Genomic DNA, 8039 nt, shown 5'->3' with positions numbered 1-8039 from the left:
CTGCAGAGCATATAGGGCAGGCCCCTACTTTCAAACATCCAATTTACAAACATCTCCTACTTGCAAATGGAAGGAGACAACAGCAAGTGAGATGAAAAAAGATGGACGACAAAACAAATTATACAGGGGTGATAACCCTTCCCTATGTTTTCCAAAAAGCTTAAAAATAGTTTTTTTGACTGGAGCTACACTTTAAAAATGTACCAGTTGAAAATTACAAACAGATTCAACTTAACACAACAAACCTACACAGTCCCTGTCTTGTTTGCACCGCCTGTATACTGCTGTTCTGAGTATATAGGGCCTGGGTGCCACACGCATTTCCTTTTTTTAATATGGGTACGGGGTTCCCCTTAATATGCGTACAAGACCCAAATAGGCTGGTAATGGGCAGGGAGGGCTACCCATGCCATTTTTCTCAATGATTTTCAACCCTATTGCAGGAACCAGATATAACATTAAAACCGCAAGCAGTTTTAAATGGTGTTATTTCCGTTTAATGTCATTTTGTGCACGGACTGTTCTAAACACGGGAAACACATGGCACTTCACAGGCATACTACAGACACCCCCCAGGCACCATATTTAAAGGAATATTTCACTTTTTTTTCACTTTAATTGTCATTAAAATCAGTGCTCCCGCCAAAACAGCCATTTTTAAAAACATTTTAGGCATTGACCCATGTCCCCTGGGGCAGGAGCCAGGTCCCCAAACCCTTTTTAGGACAGTATCTTGCATATTAGCCGTTAAAATTAGCACTTTTCATTTCGAACGTTCGAGTCCCATAGACTTCAATGGGGTTCTAACGTTCGTACGAATTTGGGGTCCGTTCGAAAGTTCTGGTGCGAACCGAACCGGGGGGTGTTCGGCTCATCCCTACCTACAGGACACCGTCTTAAAGATGAAGTAAACCCATTTTAAGGTTCACTTCCTCTTTCATTCCCTGCAAAGGCAAAGCACAATGGACTACTATGCATCACATAGTAGTCCATTATGTGTCACTTACCTGACACAGGAGCCAGCGAAGTCACCGCTGTCATCTGTAGTCCGGCGCATCCATCTTCTCGGTGGGGTCTCGCAGCTCCGCCACTGCGCACGGGAGCCGACACGCGCCGTCATTGGCGATGCTGCGCTCAGTGTGCCTGCGCGCCGCTGTCTACGGCGCATGCACCGTAGACAGCGGTGCCTGTCTTCGGGCAAATATCTCCTAAACCGTATAGGTTTAGGAGATATTTCTTGGAACTACAGGTAAGCCTTAATCTAGGCTTACCTGTAGGTCAAAGGGGTTTGTAAGGGTTTACAACCACTTTAATGCCCTTGGAAAGAATTTGATTGTATGCAGGGTCATTGAATAAATTTTGAAGGTATCTTGTCACTACTTTTTTTTATATCTGTAAATTCTGAACTATAAGGTGTAGAGAAGACAGGAATTTTATTCTCAGTAAAGGAAGATTTATGTTTATTCTTAACATGCCTGTTCTGCAACAATGTGTCTCTTGGAATGTCACTGGCTGAGATTAAGGCCCCTTTCACACTGACGTCCCGTTCAGGCCCGCCTGTCAGTTTTTCGGGCGGACCTGAACGGGTGCTCCATAGAGCTCTATGGAGCGCCGGATGTCAGCGGTGACATGTCCGCTTACATCCGACCCGCTCCGATCCGAAAAAGTGTAGCGGAGGAAAAAGCTATATTTCCATCCGTCTGCGGATTGGATCGGTTGATGACGGGCACTGAGGTCCGTCGTCATCCGATCTCCCATAGGGGAGAGCGGCACTGTGACAGGTCTGTCCCTGCGCAGTGTGCAGAGACGGACCTGTCATCTCCCTGCTCAGCGGGGATCGACGGAGTGATCCCCGCTGAGCAAACGGATATCCACGGGGCGGATCAGAACTGATCCGCACCGTGTGAAAGGACCCTAAGGCTTTATGTATATTGTCAGTACTGTATCCTCTATCTTTAAATCTGTTGGCCATCTCAGTGGCTTCTGATTGGAATGTGTCAGATGTACTACAAAGATGCCTGAGTCTTAAAAATTGTCCATATGGAATCCCTCTAATGGTGTGACTATGTGTGACTGTGCTGAATCTGCTTGCAAAAGTGTAATTTAAAAGGTTAATTTAGGTAATTTAGGAAACAGCGATCACAGGTCAATTGGTTTCAGTATAAATCACACAAATAGGAAACATAAGGGAAACACAAAGACACTGAGTTTCAAAAGAGCCAACTTCCCTAAACTACAAACCTTGCTAGAAGATATAAATTAGATAAAATCTTAGGAACAAAGAACACGGAGGAGAGATGGGTTCACTTTAAGAGCATATTAAATAAGGACATTGGCCAGTACATCCCATTGGGTAATAAATTTAAAAGAGCAAACAAAAGTCCTAGATGGCTTAACACCGATGTAAAAATGCATATAAAAGCAAAAGAGAAGGCCTTCAAAAAATACCATATTGAGGGATCATCATCAGCATTCAAACTTTATAAAAAAAAATGTAACAAGAAATGTAAGGATGCAATTAGGGTGACTAAGATAGAACTCGAAAGACACATAGCGGAGGAGAGCAAAAAAAAATCCCAAGAAATTCTTTAGGTATGTAAACACTAAAAAAGGGAGGACAGACCAATATGGCCCCATAACGAATGAGGAAGGACATCTGGTTACAAAGGATGGGGAGATGGTGAAGGTATGAAATTTATTCTTCTCCTCAGTCTTCGCGAGGCTTCAGCAACCAAAACTGCAGTGTTTATCCTTGTGACACATCACAAGAAGCACCCTTATGGCTAACAGAGGACGGAATTAGAATTAGACTTGTGAAAATTAACATTAATAAATCACAGGGGCCAGATTGGTTGGAACCAAGGGTGTATAGGGAACTCAGTCAAGTAATTGTCAGACCATTGTTCCTAATTTTTACTGATAGTCTACGGACTGGAATGGTACCAGCGGATTGGAGAAAAGCCAATGTAGCATCAATATTTAAAAAGGGCTCAAAATACATCCCTGGGAATTACAGACCAGTTAGCCCAACATCAATAGAATGCAAGCTCTTGGAGGGAATGATAAGGGACTATATAGACTATAAGATTTTAGTAATGAAAATGGTATCATTCATTCATTAATCAGCATGGATTCATTATTATTATTATTATTATTATTCACGATCTATATAGAGCCAACAGTTTACGCATCGCTTTACAATGTATAGAGGGGACAACACAATTACAGTGCAATACAAAAGGGACAGGAGGGCCCGGCTCGTAGAGCTTACATTCTAAAGGGAGGGGGTGGTGGTACAAAAGGTAATAGCTGCAGAGAATGATTTGATTCATGAAGAATCGTTCTTGCCAAACCAATCTATTAACCTCCTATGAGGAGGTGAGTTGCCATCTAGATAAAGGAAGGCCTGTAGACGTGGTGTATCTGGATTTTGCAAAAGCATTTGACACGGTTCCCCATAAACATTTTCTGTACAAAATAAGGTCCGTTGGCATGGACCATAGGGTGAGTACATGGATTGAAAGCTGGCTACAAGGGCGAGTTCAGAGGGTGGTGATAAATGAAGAATACTTGGAATGGTCAGGGGTGGGTAGTGGGGTCCCACAGGGTTCTGTACTGGGACCAATCCTATTTAATTTGTTCATAAACGACCTGGAGGATGGGGTAAACAGTTCAATCTCTGTATGTGTGGACAATACTAAGTTAAGCAGGGCAATAACGTCTCCGCAGGATGTGGAAACCTTGCAAGAAGATCTGAACAAATTAATGGGGTGGGCAACTACATGGCAAATGAGGTTTAATGTAGAAAAATGTAAAATAATGCATTTAGGTGGCAAAAATATGAATGCAATCTATACACTGGGGGGAGAACCTCTGGGGGTCCTAGTAGATGATAGTGTAGCACTGACCCCCAAAGGAGCGGCTGGTTTTGCTGGGCTTACCGTTACCTTCTCCCGCTCGTTGCTCGTCTAGGGGTTCCTGAGGTTGATAGCCCAATAAACTGCAGAGACCGAAACTTGAATCCCGTTAGGAATTTTTATTTGCATAAAACGTGGAACAGAAACACAGTCTCTCAGTTGGGAATAGAGGGTATGGGTAGAAAAACACAAGCACTTTTGGAAGCTGCTGACACTTAACCACTTACAGACCGGACCATTTTGCTGGTCAAAGACCAGACCACTTTTTGCGATTCGGCACTGCGTCGCTTTAACTGACAATTGTGCGATCGTGGGACATGGCTCCCAAACAAAATTGACGTCCTTTTTTCCCCACAAATAGAGCTTTCTTTTGGTGGTATTTAATCACCCCTGCGGTTTTTATTTTTTGCGCTATAAACAAAAATAGAGTAAATACATTTTGAAAAAAAACGCATTATTTTTTACTTTTTGTTATAATAAATATCCCCCAAAAATATATATAAAAAAAACATTTTTTTCCCACAGTTTAGGCCGATACGTATTCTTCTACATATTTTTGGTAAAAAAAAAATCGCAATAAGTGATTATTGATTGGTTTGCGCAAAAGTTATAGCGTTTACAAAATAGGGGATAGTTTTATGGCATTTTTATTAATATATATATTTTTTTTTACTAGTAATGGCGGCGATCAGCGATTTTTATTGTGACTGTGACATTGCGGCAGACGCATCGGACATTTTTGACACATTTTTGGGACCATTGTCCTTTATACAGTAATCACTGCTATATAAAGGCAGTGATTCCTGTGTAAATAGTTTCATAGTTTCATAGTGGGCGTGTTACTAACTGTGGGGGGGCTGGGCTTTCATTTAGTGAACACTGATCTCTGCTCCAATCACATGGAGCAGAGATCAGCGTCACTAGTTGCTAGGCAGAATGGGGAAATGCTGTTTACACGGCATTTCCTCCATTCAGCCGTCCCGTGAGATGATCGCGGGAATGCCTGCGGCGATCAAGTCCGCGGGACCCACAACCGGACTCACGGGGGTCCTGACCGGAACGCTCGCGATGGCAGGGCGGCATTGAAGATTGGACGTACCTGTACGCCAATATGCCTGCCCGTGCCATTTTGCCGACGTACATTGGCGTGCGCCGGTCAGGAACCGGTCAAAGATGTCTCTCTCTAGATGATCCAGGGAATAGCCACTCACAACTGGATATTTCAACTGTCGGATAAATCCTAGTTTGTGGATTTAGCAGCCGACAAGTGATTCGCGCTTAGCAAAGTCTCTGGCACAGACTTGGTTGCAAAACTTTAGATGAACACAAAGAAAGTCTCTCACAGAAACTTAGTTGTAACCGAAGGATGAAATCAGGAACTTTCTTACAGTACCAGTATCCAGTAGCCGGTCTGGCGATACCGTAAGAAATGCAGATTCAGTTAGTGTCCTTACAGCTCAGCTTCCAGGCTCTTACCAGGCCATGAGGGCCTCTGGGGGCTGATCAGGAGGACCAGGACCATGGAGTCAGAACATACTTCTGGACCAGAATCCAGAACCACGTGACCTCAGCACCTTAAGTACCCTCTCCCGGAATACACAGCGAGACAACGCACCCACTGATTGGCTCAGAGAGAGAGATTAGTACCCAATGCAACCAACCAGACTGCCTTCCAATGCCTGCCAAAGGTGGTACCTACACCTATGACCAGACAGAACACAGTACAGTCCAACCAAACTGATGCCAAAACCACAATTTTGTGAAATTAACCCTAAGACCCAACTATAGTCTTAGGAAAAAACTAAATTTACAAAACATAGTGTTTTTTAGGAGCCCGGCGCTACAATAGGCTACAATAGGCTCAGCAAAGGCATGCAAGCTGCTGCTAACAAAGCAAACAGAATATTGGCATGCATTAAAAAAGGGATTAACTCCAGGGATAAAGCAATAATTCTCCCCCTCTACAAGACTCAGGTCCAGCCGCACCTGGAGTATGCTGTCCAGTTCTGGGCACTAGTCCTCAGGAAGGATGTACTAGAAATGGAGCGAGTACAAAGAAGGGCAACGGCGCTAATACAGGGTCTGGAGGATGTTAGTTAAGGAAAGGTTGCGAGCACTGAACTTATTCTCTCTGCAGAAGAGAAGCTTGAGAGGGGATATGATTTCATCTTACAAATACTATACTGGTGACCCCACAATAGGGATAAAACATTTTTGCGGAAAGGAGTTTAGCAAGACACGTAGCCAGAGGAAAAGAGGTTTAACCTTAAACGACGGAGAGGGTTCTTTACTGTAAGAGCGGCAAGGATGTGGTATTCCCTTCCACAGGCAGTGGTCTCAGCGGGAGGCATCGATAGTTTAAAAAAACTATTAGATAAGCACCTGAATGACCGCAACATACAGGGATATACAATGTAATACTGATATATAATCACACACATAGGTTGGTCTTTTTTCAACCTCACCTATAGTGATGGACGAACTTCTGACGGGACGTTTCACGAATGCGGACCGCGAACGCGGCCGATAGTTCGCGAACCGAAACGTTCACGGCGGGCCCCATTGACTTCAATGGGAGGCGAACTTTGCAAACCTACAGGTCAAATTTGCAGCCACAAAATAATTAATAGCTGTGCAAACATAGTCCCACCACATGGCCAATGACATAACACATGTATGAGGTGAATCTGGGATCGACAACTACAAGCATTCTTTTTTTATATGGGAAATTGTTGTGACAATTCAGGACTGTGGAGCGCATGAAGGCAATGGAGGAGAGGGAAGGTCAGGGTAGGCAAAGAAGAGGGTGCAGGAGATGATCACCAGCAGCGTGACATACAGCAATGACACCTGCACCGTGATAGAGTCATCTGACACCAGCACCGTGATAGAGAGCACTGACATCAGCAGCGTGACATACAGCAATGACACCTGCACCGTGATAGAGTGATCTGACAACAGCACCATGATAGAGAGCACTGACATCAGCAGCGTGACATAAAGCACTAACACCAGCACCGTGATATACAGCACTGACAGCAGCACCGTGATAGAGAGCACTGACATCAGCGGCGTGACATACAGCAATGACACCTGCACCATGATAGAGTCATCTGACACCAGCACCCTGACAGAGAGCACTGACATCAGCAGTGTGACATAAAGCACTAACACCAGCACCGTGATATACAGCACTAACACCAGCACTGTGATATACAGCACTGACAGCAGCACCGTGATAGAGAGCACTGACATCAGCAGCGTGACACACAGCAATGACACCTGCACCGTGATAGAGTCATCTGACACCAGCACCGTGATAGAGAGCACTGACATCAGCACCGTGATATACAGCACTGACAGCAGCACGACATACAGCAATGACACCTGCACCGTGATAGAGTCATCTGACACCAGCACCGTGATAGAGAGCACTGACATCAGCACCGTGATATATAGCACTGACAGTAGCACCGTGATATATAGCACTGACAGCAGCACCGTGATAGAGAGCACTGACATCAGCGGCGTGACATACAGCAATGACACCTGCACCATGATAGAGTCATCTGACACCAGCACCGTGATAGAGAGCACTGACATCAGCAGTGTGACATAAAGCACTAACACCAGCACCGTGATATACAGCACTAACACCAGCACCGTGATATACAGCACTGACAGCAGCACCGTGATAGAGAGCACTGACATCAGCAGCGTGACACACAGCAATGACACCTGCACCGTGATAGAGTCATCTGACACCAGCACCGTGATAGAGAGCACTGACATCAGCACCGTGATATATAGCACTGACAGTAGCACCGTGATATATAGCACTGACAGCAGCACCGTGATAGAGAGCACTGACATCAGCAGCGTGACATACAGCAATGACACCTGCACCGTGATAGAGTCATCTGACACCAGCACTGTGATAGAGAGCACTGACATCAGCAGCGTGACATAAAGCACTAACACCAGCACCGTGATATACAGCACTGACAGCAGCACCGTAATAGAGAGTACTGACATCAGCACCAAGATATACAGCACTGACACCTGCACCGTAAGCAGCCCCAGGAGGAAGTCAGCATAGCACAGGGATGGTGGGAGCCCCTC

This window comes from Lithobates pipiens, unplaced genomic scaffold (assembly GCF_037356315.1).
Source record: "Lithobates pipiens isolate NorthernLeopardFrog02 unplaced genomic scaffold, aLitPip1_a1.2 Scaffold_30, whole genome shotgun sequence".
In the NCBI taxonomy this organism is placed as follows: Eukaryota; Metazoa; Chordata; class Amphibia; order Anura; family Ranidae; genus Lithobates; species Lithobates pipiens.
Note: the sequence above shows the minus strand (reverse complement) of the source record.